Below are 18736 nucleotides of genomic sequence, written 5' to 3' on the forward strand. Positions count from 1 at the left end.
TGGGCATAGGGGTGCATGTATTTTTGAATTATAGTTTTGTCTGGATATATGCCCAGGAGTGGGATTGCTGGGTTATTTGGTAATTCTATTTTTAGTTTTCTGAGGAACCTCCATACTGTTCTCCACAGTGACTGCACCAACTTACATTCCCACCAACAGTGTGCGAGGGTTCCCTTTTCTCCACACCCTCTCCAGCATTTGTTATTTGTAGACTTCTTAATGATGGCCATTCTGACTGGTGTGAGGTGATACCTCATCGTAGTTTTGATTTGCATTTCTCTAATAATTAGCAATGTTGAGCATCTTTTCATGTGCCTATTGGCCATCTGTATTTCTTCTTTGGAGAATGTCTCTTTAGGTCTTCTGCCCATTTTTCTGTTGGGTTGTTTGTTTTTTTGTTGTCAAGTTGTATGAGCTGTTTGTATATTTTGGAAATTAATCCCTTGTCAGTCACATTGTTTGCAAATATTTTTCCCATTCTGTAGGTTGTCTTTTTGTTTTGTTTATGGTTTCTTTTGCTGTGGAAAAGCTTGTAAGTTTGATAAGGTTCCACTTGTTTATTGAGAGGTATTTTCTTAATCATAGGTCTAATCTCTATAACAACCTAAACAGCTAGAATGTATTCCTATATGAATAATTGTATTTAATTTTGAAATTCACAGTGCCTACAGTTTGGAAGATTATACTCTTTACTTGGATTCTGGTTGTTTCCAATTTCCCTAGCTGCTCATTTTCTTTCTTTTTTTCTCTTTTAAAAAATTATTTATTTATTTATTTTTAGCTGTGTTGGGTCTTCGTTGCTGCACGCGGCTTTGTCTAGTTGCGGTGAGCGGGACTATTCTTCATTGTGGTGCGCGGGCTTCTCATTGCAGTGGCTTCTCTTGTTGCGGAGCATGGGCTCTAGGTGCGTGGGCTTCAGTAGTTGTGGCTCTCAGACTCAGTAGTTGTGGCTCATGGGCTCTAGAGTGCACGCTCAGTAGTTGTGGGGCACGGGCTTAGTTGCTCCGTGGCATGTGGGATCTTCCCGGTCCAGGGCTTGAACCTGTGTCCCCTGCATTGGCAGGCAGATTCTTAACCACTGCACCACGAGGGAAGTCATTCCTTTCATTTTTATTGAAATATAGTCAACATACAGCTCTGTATAAGTTTAAGGTATAACGCATAATGTAATGACTTGACATAGTGCTGCTGGGTTTCAGTCTCCTTTTTTAGTTTCTTTTTATCTTGTGTGATCCCCCAAATTAGAGTACTTAAAGATCACTCCTTGGGCTTCCCTGGTGGCGCAGTGGTTGAGAGTCCGCCTGCCGATGCAGGGGACACGGGTTCGTGCCCCGGTCCGGGAAGATCCCACATGCCGTGGAGCGGCTGGGCCCGTGCGCCATGGCTGCTGAGCCTGCGCGTCCGGAGGCTGTGCTCCACAACGGGAGAGGCCACAACAGTGAGAGGCACTCCTTGAACCTCTACTCTATACTCACTTCCTCTAATATATCCAATTTCAGGCTTTAAATAGCATCTATGTATCATCAGTTGACAACTTTCCTACCACAGGCCTCATTTCAGACTTTTATATCCAGCTGCCTATGCAGCATCCCCATTTGAATATCTACTATGCATTTCAAACTTAGTTCTGATCTCAAACTATACCCCCCACCCCCCATCTTTCTTTCACATTTTCCCTCATCTTAGTAAATAGCAACGCCATCCTTCCAGTTGCTCAGGCTAAAAACCTCAAAATTATTCCTTGAGCTCTATCCTCAGCAGTAGAATACCTTGTAGATATTCAACTATTTTCAAATGAATGAATGAGAGAATACTAAAATTCGGTTCAGGAAAAGCTGCTCAACCTCCTTAACCTAAGTATTTTTTTTCATCCCTTCCCACCTTCACTATTATAGGGCTGAATTATGTCCCCTAAAAATGTATATGTTGAAGTCCTACCCCTCAGTACTTCAGAATGTGAATGAATTTGGAGGTAGGGTCTTTAAGGAGGTAATCAAGTTCAAATGAGGTCATTAGGGTTGGCCCTAATCCAATATGACTGATGTTCTTATACAAAGAGAATTCGGACACAGATATCTTCAGAGGGGAAGACCATGTGAAGACACAGGGAGAAGAAAGCTACTTACAATTCAACAAGAAAGGCTCCAGAAGAAACCAACCCTGACAACACCTCAGACTTCTAGCTTCCAAAACTGTGAGAAAATAAATCTCTGTTATTTAAGCCACCTAGTCTATGATACTTCGTTAGGACAGCCAAACTAGTATACCAAAAAGAACAGTTCCATAAAAATCAGCTATACTCTTTTTCATATTCCAGTGTAGCAAAATAACACCTTTTATTGCCATGTTCTTTTTTCTTTCCTCCTTTGTTGTCTTACTCATATTTTCCCTGTGAATGGTATTGTCCTAAAAAGGCTTTGATAGATAGAAGGTGGACATGGGTAACTGAGCCTGGCTCTCCAGAACTGGGAGCTGAAAACATCAGCAGAGAAATGCAAAGCAGAATATTCTGTGAAAACAGTATGGACAAATTGCAGAATGTGGGAAATAGTGAGAGTGAGGAGCTTGTAAACATGTTATAAATCTTTGACTTTATGACTAATCCAAAGAAACTGATTAGTAGCTTGAAGAAGAGGATCTGAATAAACTATCAAAGTATGAACAAATATTTAGTGTATAAATAGTCACTATCCTTTTTTTTTAAAAGAAATATGTATTGAGTTCAGTTCAGAAATATGTATTGAGTTCAGTTGTTCTTTCTTCATTTAAATATTTATTTATTTATTTGGCTGCCTCAGGTCTTAGTAGTGACATGCTGGCTCTTCATTGTGGCGCGCAGGCTTCTCTCTAGTTGTGGCACGCAGGCTTCTCTCTAGTTGTGGCATGTGGGCGCGGGCTCAGTAGTTGCGGCATGTGGGCTAAGTTGCCCCGCGGAGTGTGGGATAATAGTTCCCCGACCAGGGATTGAACCCGTGTCCGCTGCATTGGAAGGCAGATTCTTAACCAGTGGACTACCAGGGAAGTCCTGTCACTATCCTTTTTTAAATTTATTTTTTATTGAAGTATAGTTGAGATACAGTGTGTTAGTTTCTGGTGTACAGAAAAGTGATTCAGTTATACATATATATTTTTTCATATTCTTTTCCATTATGGTTTATTACAGGATACTGAATATAGTTCCCTGTGTTGTACAGTAGGACCTTGTTGTTTATCCGTTCTCTATATAATAGTTTGCACCTGCTAATCCCAAACTCCCAATCCATCCCTCCCCTTCATCCCTTCCCCCTTGGCAACCACAAGTCTGTTCTCTATGTCTGTGAGTCTGTTTCTGTTTTGTAAATAAGTTCATTTGTGTCATATTTTAGATTCCACATATAAGTGCTATCATATGATATTTGTCTAATCAATCAACAAGTCCTATTTATTGTAACTCTAATTATTTTTGAAATTTATCCCTATTTTTCCATTCCTATTGCTACTCTTATCCCAGGCCACAATCATCTCCCACTATAATAACCTTGTAAGTAGTCTCTTCCTGCATTATGATCTCACCATTTTCCCCATCGCAGCTAGTGATCTTTCTTTTCTTAGGAAATATTTCAAGTTTACAAAGTAAGAAAAAAGCACAATATAACAAACACTCATGTACCCACCCTTAGCTTTGTCAAATTTTAATGTTTTGTCTTATAATTTGCTTCAGATCTCTTAATGAAGTGAAATGTTAGAACTACAATTTGTGACTCTGCCTGATTCCATTCCTTTTCTTCCCTTTGCGTTAGTCAGTATCCTGAATTTGATGTTTATTATTCCCTTGCTTTTGAAAAATATTTTACTACATATATGTATGTAAATGTATCATATGTAAATCAATCCCTTATCATATATAAATTTTAAAATGGTTTTTATGGAAATGTCATACTATCCATATTTTTCCGGCAACATACTCTTTTTACCAAATATTTTTACATTGTTTTGAGATTTATCTTTTCGATACATAGAGCTCTGGTTCTCTTATTTTAACAGTATTGACTGTTTCATTTCTGAATTAGCCACAGTTGTCTATTCTCTATTGCTGGACATTTAACATGTTTCTCTTATATGTAAATTTTAGTAATTGCTCATCAGGTTACACCAAAAGTCTTGCTGGCATGTAATAAGAATTGCATTGAATTTATACATTAAAATGAAGAGAAAATATTAGTAATAGTAAGTCTTCCCATCCATAAGCACAATAGATCTTTCCAACTATTTGTCTCCTTTTATGTCTTTCTGTCTACTTATGTTCTTTATAAAGGTTTTATATATCTTGTGTTAGGTTTATTCCTAGGTGGTTTATACTTTTTGTTGTATATTCGTATCTTTTTGAAATTACTGTTTATTTGCTGGTATATAGGAATGTAATTAATTTTTAAAATATTGGACTTTTATCTAGCAACCCTGCGGAACCTGCATGTTAATTCTAATATTGGGTGGTAGAGTCTCTTGGTTCTATATAGAAAGTCATCTTGTGTGTACAAAAGGATAATTTTATTTCTTTCTTTCCAATCCTTATACCCATTATGGTTGGTTAACTGTCCTGCTGCTATGGCTTGACCCTTGAGTAAATATTGAATAGAAGCATAGATACTAGACATCTTTATCTTTTGGAGTTGAAAGGCATTGCTTACAATATTTCACCAATAAGTATATGGGTTTTTAGAGGAGACCCTGTATCAAGTTAAGGAATTGATCTTCTATTTCTAGTTTTATTCATGCTCATGAGTGGAATTGGGTTTTAGTGAATGCTTTTCTGTAATTATAGAGGTGATTTTAAGGTGGGTTTTGGGGGGGAGGATTTTTAAAAATTAATTTTTATTGGAGTATAGTTGATTTACAATATTATGTTAGTTTCTGCTGTACAGCAAAGTAAATCTGTTACACATATATATCCACTCTTTTTTAGCTTCTTTTCCCATACAGGTAATTACAGAGTATTAAGTAGAGTCCCCTGTGCTATACAGTAGGTTCTTATTAGTTATCTGTTTTATATATAGTAGTGTGTATACATCAATCCCAGTCTCCCAATTTATCCCTCCCCCGACCCCATAACCTTACGTTTGTTTTCTACATCTGTGACTGTATTTCTGTTTTCTAAATAAGATCATTTGTACCATTTTTTTAGATTCCACATATAAACAATATCATATGATATTTGTCTTTCTTTGTCTGGCTTACTTCACTTAGTATGACAATCTCCAGATCCATCCATGTTGCTGTAAATGGCATTATTTCATTCTTTTCAAGGTGTTTTTAAAAAATCTGTTAATGTGGTGAATAATTGGATTTTCTAATAGTATATTATCCTTACATTCTTAAATAAACTCAGCTTGATTGTGATTTCTTTAAAAAAAATACATTGATGGATTTGGTTTGCTAATTTTTTCAGCTTTATTGTGATATAATTTATATATAATAAAATTCACGCATGTAATATATACAGTTTAAGTTTTAGCTAATGTATGTAGTTGTGTTAGCACCATTATAATCAAGATATAGAATATTTCCATCACCATAAAAAGATTTATCATGCCCCCTAATGTGCCCCTTTGTAGTCAGTTTCTTCCCATCAGTACCAGGGACTGATCTGCTTTTTGTCACTAATTTTGTCTTATCTAAAGTTTCTTGTAAATAGGATAATACAGTATGTAGTTTTGTTGTGTTCCTGGCATCTTTCACTTAGCCTAATGCTTCTAGTATTCACCCATGTTGTTGGATGGTAGTGTGTTCTTTTTTTTTTTTTTTTAAAGATTTATTTATTTTGGCGGTCCTGGGTCTTAGTTGCAGCATGTGGGATCTTTTAGGTGCAGCATGCAGGCTTCTTAGTTGTGGCATGGGAACTCTTAATTGCGGCATGCATGTGGGATCTAGTTCTGATCCGGGATAGATCCCGGGCCCCCTGCATTGGGAGCGCAGATTCTTACCCACTGGACCACCAGGGAAGTCCTGGTATTGTGTTCCTTTTTGTTGATGTGTTACAATTTGTGTTTCTTTGATGACTAGCATGTTGAGCATCTTTTTATGTCCTTATCAGTCATTTGTATATCTTTTGGGAATTGTCCCTTTAAATCTTTCTGTGCATTCTTAAAATTGGGTTGTTTGTTATTATCAAGTTGTTAGAGTTACTTATATATTCTGGGTTATCTCTGTGTATGGTGTCAGATGGCACCCGTAGAAGATACAGAAAAGAGATGAATAAGGAGGAGATAAGCATAATCACGAAGCCAGTGATCCTTCACAGGTATGCTGGTCATCTTTGAGGTTCTCCTGTTAGGTCTGTCTGATTTTTGGAAGAACATCAGGTAACTAGCCTCCTATTTGCAGCTCCTTAACTCTGACTTCATGTTGTTAGTGTTCTGTCTTTAAATAATTTTTTTCTGTTTTAAAGTAATTTCCATATGTTATTTTCTTTCAAGGTCAATAAGTAGAAGTCTCTTTATAACCAGTCTTAAGAAAACAAAAACATTATTCAGATGAACCACTTCAGTGGATGTGGGTTAAAAAAAAGAAGTTTTATAGGCATAGAAAAAAAAGTAAACTAAGAATTAGATGGTTGAATTTTTGCAGTTTTTTAATCAACCATAGCAGAGGTTGGTTAACTATGGCCCACTGCCAATTTTTGCATATAAAGTTTTATTGGAACACAGCCCAGTTCTTTGTGTATTGTCTACTGTACCACCACAGCAGAGTGAAATAGTTGTGACAGAGACCATATGGCCCAAAATGCCAAAAATATTTACTATCTTGCCCTTTGCAGAAAAAGTTTGCTGATCCCTGAGCTGTAGGAATGTATTAAATTAATTTTCCAGTGTAGCGGCCTGAACCAAGATGGCGGAGTAGAAGCATGTGCTCTCACTCCCTCTCGCGAGAACACCAGAATCACAACTAGCTGCTGGACAATCATCGACAGGAAGACACTGGAACTCACCAAGAAAGATACCGCACATCCAAAGACAAAGGAGAAGCCACAGTGAGACGGTAGAAGGGGCACAATCACAGTAAAATCAAATCCCATAACTGCTGGGTGGGTGACTCACAGACTGGAGAACACTTATACCACAGAAGTCCACCCACTGGAGTGAAGGTTCTGAGCCCCACGTCAGGCTTCCCAACCTGGGGGTCCGGCAACGGGAGGAGGAATTCCTAGAGAATCAGACTTTGCAGGCTAGTGGGATTTGATTGCAGGACTTTGACAGGACTGGGGGAAACAGAGACTCCACTCTTGGAGGGCACACACAAAGTAGTGTGCACATCGGGACCCAGGGGAAGGAGCTGTGACCCCGGGGGAGACTGAACCAGACCTACCTGCTAGTGTTAGAGGGTCTCCTGCAGAGGCAGGGGGTGGCTGTGGCTCACCGTGGGGACAAGGACACTGGCAGCAGAAGTTCTGGGAAGTACTCCTTGGTGTGAGCCCTCCCAGAGTCTGCCATTAACCTCACCAAAGAGCCCAGGTAGGGCTTCCATGGTGGCGCAGTGGTTGAGGGTCTGCCTGCCAATGCAGGGGACACGGGTTCGAGCCCTGGTCTGGGAAGATCCCACATGCCATGGAGCGGGTGGGCCTGTGGGCCACAACTACTGAGCCTATGCGTCTGCAGCCTGTGCTCCGCAACAAGAGAGGCCGCGATAGTGAGAGACCTGTGCACCGCGATGAAGAGTGGGCCCCGCTTGCCTCAAGTAGAGAAAGCCCTCGCACAGAAACGAAGACACAACACAGCCAAAAATTAAATAAATAAATAAACAATAAAATTAAAAAAAAAAAAAAAGACCCCAGGTAGGCTCCAGTGTTGAGTTGCCTCAGGCCAAACAACCAACAGGAAGGTAACCCAACCCCACCCATCAGCAGTCAAGAGGATTAAAGTTTTACTGAGCTCTGCGCACCAGAGCAACAGTCAGCTCTACCCACCACCATTCCCTCCCATCAGGAAACTTGCACAAGCCTCTTAGATAGCCTCATCCACCAGAGGGCAGACAGCAGAAGCAAGAAGAACTGCAATCCTACAACCTGTGGAACAAAAACCACTTTCACAGAAAGATAGACAAGATGAAAAGGCAGAGGGCTATGTACCAGACGAAGGAACAAGATAACACCCCAGAAAAACAACTAAATGAAGTGGAGATAGGCAACGTTCCAGAAAAAGAATTCAGAAGAATGATAGTGAAGATGATCTAGGACCTCGGAAAAAGAATGAAGGCAAAGATCGAGAAGATGCAAGAAATGTTTAACAAAGTCCTAGAAGAAATAAAGAACAAACAAACAGAGATGAACAATACAATAACTAAAATGAAAACTACACTAGAAGGAATCAATAGCAGAATAACTGAGGCAGAAGAACAGATAAGTGACCTGGATGACAGAATGGTGGAATTCACTGCTGTGGAACAGAATAAAGAAAACAGAATGAAAAGAAATGAAGACAACCTAAGAGACCTCTGGGACAACATTAAACGCAACAACATTCGCATTATAGGGGTCCCAGAAGGAGAAGAGAGAGAGAAAGGACCAGAGAAAATATTTGAAGAGATTATAGTCGAAAACTTCCCTAACATGGGAAAGGAAATAGCCACCCAAGTCCAGGAAGCGCAGAGAGTACCATACAGGATAAACCCAAGGAGAAACACGCCGAGGCACATAGTAATCAAATTGGCAAAAATTAAAGACAAAGAAAAATTACTGAAAAACGACAAATAAGGGAAAAACGACAAATAACAAATACAAGGGAACTCCCATAAGGGTAACAGCTGATTTCTCAGCAGAAACTCTACAAGCCAGAAGGGAGTGGCATGATATACTTAAAGTGATGAAAGGGAAGAACCTACAACCAAGAGTACTGTACCTGGCAAGGATCTCATTCAGATTCGATGGAGAAATCAAACGCTTTACAGACAAGCATAAGCTAAGAGAATTCAGCACCACCAAACCAGCTCTACAACAAATGCTAAAGGAACTTCTCTAAGTGGGAAACACAAGAGAAGAAAAGGACCTACAAAAACAAACGCAAAACAATTAAGAAAATGTTCATAGGTACATACATATCGATAATTACCTTAAACATGAATGGATTAAATGCTCCAAATAAAAAACACAGGCTTGCTGAAGGGACACAAAAACAAGACCCATATATATGCTGTCTACAAGAGACCCACTTTCAGACCTAGGGACACTTACAGACTGAAAGTGAGGGGATGGAAAAAGATATTCCATGCAAATGGAAATCAAAAGAAAGCTGGAGTAGCAATACTCATATCAGATAAAATAGACTTTAAAATAAAGAATGTTACAAGAGACAAGGAAGGACACTACATAATGATCAAGGGACCAATCCAAGAAGAAGATATAACAATTATAAATATATATGCACCCACATAGGAGCACCTCAATACATAAGGCAACTGCTAACAGCTATAAAAGAGGAAATCGACAGTAACACAGTAATGGGGATTTTAACACTTCACTTACACCAATGGACAGATCATCCAAAATGAAAATAAATAAGAAAACAGAAGCTTTAAATGACACAATAGACCAGATAGATTTAATTGATATTTATAGGACATTCCATCCAAAAACAGCAGATTACACTTTCTTCTCAAGTGCACACGGAACGTTCTCCAGGATACATCACATATTGGGTCACAAATCAAGCCTCAGTAAATTTAAGAAAATTGAAATCATATCCAGCATCTTTTCTGACCACAATGCTATGAGATTAGAAATGAATTACAGGTAAAAAAAACGTAAAAAACACAAACACACAGAGGCTAAACAATCTGTTCTAAATACCCAAGAGATCACTGAAGAAATCAAAGAGGAAATCAAAAAATACCTAGAGACAAATGACAATGAAAACACGATGATCCAAAACCTATGGGATGCAGCAAAAGCAGTTCTAAGAGGGAAGTTTATAACTATACAAGCCTACCTCAAGAAACAAGAAAAATCTCAAATAAACAATCTAACCTTGCACCTAAAGGAACTAGAGGAAGAAGAACAAACAAAACCCAAAGTTAGCAGAAGTAAAGAAATCATAAAGATCAGAGCAGAAATAAATGAAATAGAAACAAAGAAAACAATAGCAAAGATCAATAAAACTAAAATCTGGTTCTTTCAGAAGATACATTGACCAACCATTAGCCTGACTCATCAAGAAAAAGGGGGAGAGGACTCTAATCAATAAAATTAGAAATGAAAAAGGAGCAGTTACAACAGACACCGCAGGAATACAAAGCATCCTAAGAGACTACTACAAGCAACTCTATGCCAATAAAATGGACAACCTGGAAGAAATGGACAAATTCTTAGAAAGGTATAACCTTCCAAGACTGAACCAGGAAGAAACAGAAAATATGAACAGACCAATCACAAGCAGTGAAATTGAAACTGTGATTAAAAATCTTCCAAGAAACAAAAGTCCAGGACCAGATGGCTTCACAGGTGAATTGTATCAAACATTTAGAGAAGAGCTAACACCCATCCTTCTCAAACTCCTCCAAAAAATTGCAGAGGAAGGAACACTCCCAAACTCATTGAGGCCACCATCACCCTGATACCAAAATCAGACAAAGATACTACAAAAAAAGAAAATTACAGACCAATATCACTGATAAATATAGATGCAAAAATTCTCAACAAAATACTAGCAAACAGAATCCAACAACACATTAAAAGGATCATACACCATGATCAAGTGGGATTTATCCCAGGTATACCAGGATTCTTCAATATATGCAAATCAATCAATGTGATACACCATATTAACAAATTGAAGAATAAAAACCATATGATCATCTCAATAGATGCAGAAAATGCTTTTGACAAAATTCAACACCCATTTATGATAAAAACTCTCCAGAAAGTGGGCATAGAGGGAACCTACCTCAACATAATAAAGGCCATATACAGGAAACCCACAGCAAACATCATTCTCAATTGTGAAAAACTGAAAGCATTTCCTCTAAGATCAGGAACAAGACAAAAATGTCCACTCTCACCACTATTATTCAACATAGTATTGGAAGTACTAACCACGGCAATCAGAGAAGGAAAAAAAATAAAAGGAATACAAATTGGAAAAGAAGAAGTAAAACTGTCACTGTTTGCAGATGACATGATACTATACATAGAGAATCCTAAAGATGCCACCAGAAAACTACTAGAGCTAATCAATGAGTTTGGTGAAGTTGCAGGATAGAAAATTAATTCACAGAAATCTGTTGCATTCCTATATACTAATGATGAAAAATCTGAAAGAGAAATTAAGGAAACACTCCCATTTACTACTGCAACAAAAAGAATAAAATACCTAGGAATAAACCTACCTAGGGAGACAGAAGACCTGTATGCAGAAAACTATAAGACACTGATGAAAGAAATTAAAGATGATACGAACAGATGGAGAGATATACCATGTTCTTGGATTAGAAGTATCAATACTGTGAAAATGACTATACTACATAAAGCAATCTACAGATTCAGTGTAATCCCTATCAAACTACCAATGGCTTTTTTTATGGGACTAGAACAAAAAATCTTAAAATTTGTATGGAGACACAAAAGTCCCTGAATAGCCAAAGCAGTCTTGAGGGAAAAAAATGCAGGTGGTGGAATCAGACTCCCTGGTTTCAGACTATACTACAATGATACAGTAGTCAAGACAATATGGTACTGGCACAGAAACATAGATCAATGGAACAAGATAGAAGGCCCAGAGATAAACCCACACACCTGTGGTCAACTAATCTATAATAAAGGAGGTAAGGATATACAATGGAGAAAAGACAGTCTCTTCAATAAGTGGTGCTGGGATAACTGGACAGCTACCTGTAAAAGAGTGAAATTAGAACACTCCCTAACACCATACCCAAAAATAAACTCAAAATGGATTAGAGACCTAAATGTAAGACCGGACACTATAAAAGTCTTAGAGGAAAACATAGGAAGAACACTCTTTGACATAAATCACAGCAAGATCTTTTTTGATCCACCTCCTAGAGTAATGGAAATAAAAACAAAATTAAACAAACGGGACCTAATGAAACTTCAAAGCTTTTGCACAGCAAAGGAAACCATAAACAAGGTGAAACGACAACCCGCAGAATGGGAGAAAATATTTGCAAACGAATGAATGGACAAAGGATTAATCTCCAAACTATATAAATAGCTCCTGCAGCTCAGTATTAAAAAAACAAACAACCCAATCCAAAAAGGGCAGAAGACCTCAGCCTCAATAGGCATTTCTCCAAAGAAGACGTACAGATGGCCAAGAAGCACATGAAAAGCTGCTCAGCATCACTAATTAGTAGAGAAATATAAATCAAAACTACAGTGAGGTATCACCTCACACCAGTTAGAATGGGCATCATCAGAAAATCTACAAACAACAAATGTTGGAGAGGGTGTGGAGAAAAGGGAACCCTCTTGTACTGTTGGTGGGAATGTAAATTGATACAGCCACTATGGAGAACAGTATGGAGGTTCCTGAAAAAACTAAAAATAGAATTACCATATGATCCAGCAATCCCAGCACTGGGCATATACCCAGAGAAAACCATAATTCAAAAAGACGCATGCACCCGAATGTTCATTGCAGCACTATTTACAATAGCCAGGTCATGGAAGCAACCTAAATGCCCATCGACAGATGAATGGATAAATAAGTTGTGGTACATGTATACAATGGAATATTACTCAGCCATAAAAAGGAACGAAATTGGGTCATTTGTTGAAACCTGGATGGATCTGGAGACTGTCATACAGAGTGAAGTAAGTCAGAAAGAGAAAAACAAATATTGTATATAATCGCATATATGTGGAACCTAGAAAAATGGTACAGATGAACTGGTTTGCAGGACAGAAATTGAGACACAGATGTAGAGAATAAACGTATGGACACCAAAGGGAGAATGCCACGGGGGGGTTATGGTGGTGGTGTGATCAACTGGGCGATTGGGATTGACATGTACACACTGGTGTGTATAAAATTGCTGACTAATAAGAACCTGCTGTATATTAAAAAAATTCCAATGTATTTATCAATGTGGAATGGGAAAATTTGTTTTTTCAATCCCTATTGTAGTATATGGTAAAGCATTATTTTTGTTTTAGTTGGGCTATGTCTTCAAGGTCCCTTGTGAAATATTTTCTGTTAATATCTTTTCTTGAGTCCTTATGCCTCAGTTTTTGTTGAATAATAAATTATGTGCCATTGTAAACAATTATTCCTGGCCATCTCCGCATATGAAGGCTGGATGTTGTTAGAAAGTTGGATGCATTGTCAGGTTTGTGGCAGAGCTACAAGGATGGGAAATGCTCATCCTTAAGCATGTCCTATGTCCATAATCAGTTTAACCAGACTTATAAGCCTGTAAGTGCAACAGTAGTTTTGCTCTGCTTTCCACTATCTTTAACAGATTAAAATAGTCATTTTTGGAAATGCTGCTTTTTTTTTTTTTGGAAATGCTTCTTATATGACAGTTACACATTTAGAACATTTACCTATTCTTGGCAGTGGTTAAAGAGAAATTGTGGTCAAGAAAATCTTTTTCCTGATTTTTCCCTTGGTTCTGATCCCAACTTTAGGGGCACCATTCAAGCATGCCCCTTCATGCTTTTTGTCATGTGCTGCCTGGAAAGCCCATGTAGCCTTCCCAGTAAACCACTTAATGGTCTGTAGAGACATCCCTGGCCTTCATGAGTAAGTCATGCTTCTACTTCTTTAATTTCTTAGTATTTTGTACACATTTAAATGTATCTGTCTTTGCTGTAACTCAGGGCCCTGTCTTCTTTATCTCTTTGCCAAAGTCTGGCACAGGTCAGTCAGTAGCATGGCATCTAGAGCACCTCAAAATTCAGCTACAAATGATTGGAAATAATCCAATTCATCAGTAGAGAATTGTTCAAATAAACTGTGGTACATCCCCACAATGGGCTATCATGCATTTTTTTTATTAGTTTTTATTGGAGTATAGTTGATTTACAATGTTGTGTTAGTTTCTGCTGTACGGCAAAGTGAATCAGTTATACATATATCCACTCTTTTTTAGATTCTGTTCCCATATAGGTCATTACAGAGTACTGAGTAGAGTTCCCTGTGCTATACAGTAAGTTCTTATTAGTTCTCTATTTTATATATCGTACTGTGTATATGTCAATCCCAGTTTCCCAATTTATCCCTTACCTCCATCATGCATTTGTTAAAAAGAAAAAAAGGTTGTGGAATTAAGAATTTCAGGACATACTGTAAAATTATAAAACAAAAGAAACAAAAAACCAAGGAGTAGTATAGTTTGTGTGTGGTATGGATCAGTTGTCTGTTGCTATAAGAAACCATGCTAAAACTTAGTGGCCTAAAACAATAATTTTGGGGGTTTTTTGGGTTATGAATCTATGAGTCGGGAAGTTCTCCTGCTCTTGCTTTTGCTCATTGATTCATATGTCTGCAAGCAGTTAACTACAGATCAGACTCATTAGGTTAGGATCTTACATGTTTGGGATCAGCTGGCCTTAGCTGGTATAACTCATCTCTGCTCCATGTGGTCTCATCCTCCAGCAGACTAGTCTGGATTTGCTTTCATGGCAGGGTTAGCATTCTGAGACAGGTGTAGAACCAGCACTGTTACACTTCCATCACATTATATGGGCCAGAGCAAGTCAGGGAGCCTGGCCAGATTCAGGGGAATAAGATCCCATTTCCTGAGGCATTGCAAAAGGCATGGTGCCATTCTTAGGGATGCTTAGTTTAATGTAATTATGCTGTCTTTGTATAAATGGGGGTGGGATAAGAATTTATTTTTGCGTTTGCTCATTTGTACAGAGAAAGGATGGATGGATACACAAGAAACAGATTAAAATGGTTACATATGAGGTGGGGTATGTAGGTATAGAAGCAGGGAGTATTTCTTTTTATCTCATATATTGATTTTTGAACCATATAAATGTATACTTATAATACATACAAAAAAGAGAGTTATCTACTTAGTTAGCCTCTGCCCCCCAAAATAGTTCTCTTTAAACCATCACGATTATTTCTTAGTTAGGAATATGATTTGTTTTAAAGAAATGGTAATGGCTTTCTTGGACACCCTGTTTGGAATGATCAGCATTTCTGTACTGTGCATCTGAAAGGTCTATACTCAGCTTATTTTCCTCATAGATGATAATCAGGAGCACTTGACCATATCTTCTTCTACCCAGAGTTTAACATAGATAAACATCTCAATGGCCAAATAAAATGATTCCTTCTAGTAGATTGTTCATCTGATTCAAGTAAACATGTAAGAGTGTCTACTGCGTTGTACCAGCCATTATTACGTATATTACATACATTTCCCTTCCCAATAACCCTGTGTTGTAAGTATTACCCTCAGAGACAGATGAAGAAAACCATAGTCACACAAGTAAGTGATAGAGCATCCTTCACATCAAGCTCACCTTCTTTCACCTAAACATCCTTCGCACTTGCAGCCCTGGGAGTTCCCCTTCTTTACAGTTGTTTGTGGGTAGCCCTTCCCCTCACATAATTGCATTTTTCTTCTCTCATTTTTATACTTCTTCTATTTATTGTTCCTTTGTCAACCTCAAAGTAATTTTTAAAGAACTGTAGTGGAAAAGCAGTTCATAATGATTTGTAAATGCCCTCATTTGTGGGCAGTTTATCATACAAGATTCTTCTCAAGTAGCACTTACCTAGGATGTTTGTTTGTGTTTAGTATTACTTTCTCTTAAAGCTACAGAATAATTCTTCTCTTTTGCTTCATGTTTGATTCTTCAAATTCCTGTGTGGAAAGAAAAATCACACTGCCGTCACACAGAAAACTTTATTATTTTGTTGTCTCTTTCATCAGTTTTCTATTTTTATGACATCCATAGCATCTTGCACAATGAAGGGGTAAAATAATTATCCAGACATATTTTTCCCTGTTTGTCCCTCTTCTTTAGCTCAGGTTGTTTGGCTTTACATTGTTAGGTGTTGAATCATGTGGTCGGTCATATTTCCGTATATATCCAAATATTTAAAATAACCAGAGCACAGTTATAGAGTGACTAAATTATCAGTTACTTTGAACCTTAGAATCTATGTTTAGGATCAAGTTGAACCTTTCTGATAAAACTAAGGGTTAATTTTCTAGGACTGAATACTTTGTCTCTTTGATTCAAGCAGTGGTGTTTATGGGCTGAAGTCACACTTAAGAAAAAAAAATTTCTTCTCTTTGAACTTTAAGCTTCTGTGGAATTGAAAAGAGCTCAAAATTTCATTGGTTCTTTCAAGGGATCCAGGTAGATGTTTTATAAAACCTAAGTTTTATAAAAATTCAGAAATGAAGTCACTTTAAACGTGATGGCATAAAGGAATGTATTGGCCACCAAGCAGAGGGTTAAAATGCCTGCTTTGGAGTGTACTCCTTATTTACCATCTGAGCAACTGCTGGATTTGTCAGTTTATAAACCAGGATAGAGCTCTCACATCATGAAGTGCATTCTTGCCACCCAGCTTCCAACAAAAATATCATCTTACATTGTACTTGGTACTTTTGCAACTGTTGATTCTTGGATCATTCCATACAATATCTCTGAGGTCACATGGATTGTTGATAGTATACACATTTTCTTTGGGGAACAAATGTTAATGTTAACTTGCATATAGTCATAAGGCTAGTTAAGTGATAAAATCAGGACTTGACACTAGTCGTCATGTTTTCTAATCATCATTATTCTTTATTGAATACCTTCTTTATAACTATCACTAGCCTAGGCATTATCTCTAATACATCAAAATGAGGCCTGGAAAGGTGAAGTGATTAGATAAAATTCATACAGATTTTATCATTCAGTGATAAAATCGTCATTAGAATGGTGATTCACACCAAACCTCTCAGTCTCTGTACCCATACTTTTCCTACTAGACAAGGGTTGTTGCTTGAAACGTGAGGAATGATACTAGTGTTGAAGGTTTGTGAGTAGTGACGTGAATAAGAGATAGGTAGTTTTAACCTAATATAAACCGTACTCTGGAGTCTGGGTTTTCCCCAGTTTCTAAGCTTTCAGTTGGTATATAATTCAGTGTTCTGCAGTTGGGCTGCTCTTGGCTTTTTCATTCTGCCAAGTGCTGACTGCTAAAACACATCTCACTGATAAGCCCTCCTCCGGCCTTTGGCACCCTTGCTGTAAAGGCAGGTGGTCTGAAGAAAGGCTCCCCCTAGGTTGTTGCACACTATACACAACACATAACAGGGCGAGACAACTGTTAGTTCCTTCCTTCTTTTCTCCCCCCGCCCTCCAGAAAGCTGGGCCCCAGATGGAAGAGCTGGAAACGTGTCAACTGTTCTCTGAAGGGCATTGAGAAAACACTGTCAAGAAGAAAAAGGCAAACGCAATACCTAATTAGTTCACTAATCAGACAGGATGACCGTCCATTTTACAAAGAAAATGTCCTGGACAGAGATGGGAAGGGTTGGCAGAGTGTGCTCACATGGCTCTCAAAGACCTACACATTTTTGTCAGGGGATTTGTAACTTGGGGGCATTGCTACCCTGATTGACTTTATATATTCATTATATCTCTTCCCAAAATGTGACCACTGCAAACTAAGGCATAAAAGTAATATTTGGGGATGTTTTCCTCTTGAGAAAGTGCCCTTGAATGTGCCAAGATGTGCCTTGTTGCCAGTGTCATGAATCCTTTTATATGTATTGTGTTTATAACTATGATCTCAGTGAAGGAAAACTTTGATTTAACATTCTCATTTGAACCTTTGGTCTCCATTTCTTGTACTTCACATTGAATTCAGCAGTTATTGGAGAATAAACACAGGGTACTTAAAGGAAAAGTTTGGAATTACTGAGAGGAACATAGCTCAATTTAAAGGTGATTATGGTAGCCATGGCCCTATTATTAACGAAGTAGGTAACAAGTTCCCTTTAATGGGAAAAAATAAGTTTTTGAAGATATTAGAACATTACTCTTCATTATCAAGTCTTCTTCATATTAGCTCAGACCTAATTCTAACATCAAGTTTAATCTACCTAATCTGACTTTCTGGGATTTGTTGCCATCAAGTGTTATCAAACAGCTGCTTATTATGAATTGTCCTCGTAGATGAAGTAGCCTGTACTTAGCTTAGGGTCAGCTCTACTTTTCTTTTTTTTTGGACAATATACATCGTAAATCACATGCTTGGTATCAGAGATGTTGACTCCACTTCATTTTTCTTACTTAGAATAGTTGATATGTATAAATATGTATTTCATCATTCATAGTAATTTATATACAACTGACTGATTCTATTTCCATGGCATGCAGTTGATGCTTACTTGTCTGGACAGTCCCACATTAGCTTTTTTTTACCACTACTACTTCAGTTAATTTGTAAGAAGTCAAGAAAGAATGCCGTTGAGATAAGCTGAATTTATAACCTGGTTTCTTCCTTTCTCAGCCACTATCCTCACTGTTAACTCTAATGTCACATCATCCCTTGACCTTGCTGCCTTGTCTTAGATTCCTAGGATTGCTGTAAAAGTACTGTACACTGGGTGGCTTAAAACAACACTATTCTCTCACAGTTCAAGAGGTCAGAAATCCAAAATCAAGGTATCAGCAGGGTTGATTCCTTCTTGGCCTCAGAGGAAGAATCTATTCTATACCTGTCTCCTAGCTTCAGGTGTTTGCTGATAATCCTTGGCATTCCTTGGCTTGTAGATGGCAACA

At 37.9% G+C, this 18736-nt stretch overlaps 1 protein-coding gene across 5 annotated transcripts in view; it reads left to right on the forward strand.

Annotated features, from left to right (window-relative positions):
* The window catches only part of CBFA2T2 (CBFA2/RUNX1 partner transcriptional co-repressor 2), a 169514-nt gene that overhangs the window by 102601 nt on the left and 48177 nt on the right, over positions 1–18736 (forward strand). The gene's annotated exons all lie outside the window — the stretch shown is intronic.

This window comes from Globicephala melas, chromosome 15 (genome assembly GCF_963455315.2).
Source record: "Globicephala melas chromosome 15, mGloMel1.2, whole genome shotgun sequence".
Taxonomy (NCBI): domain Eukaryota; kingdom Metazoa; phylum Chordata; class Mammalia; order Artiodactyla; family Delphinidae; genus Globicephala; species Globicephala melas.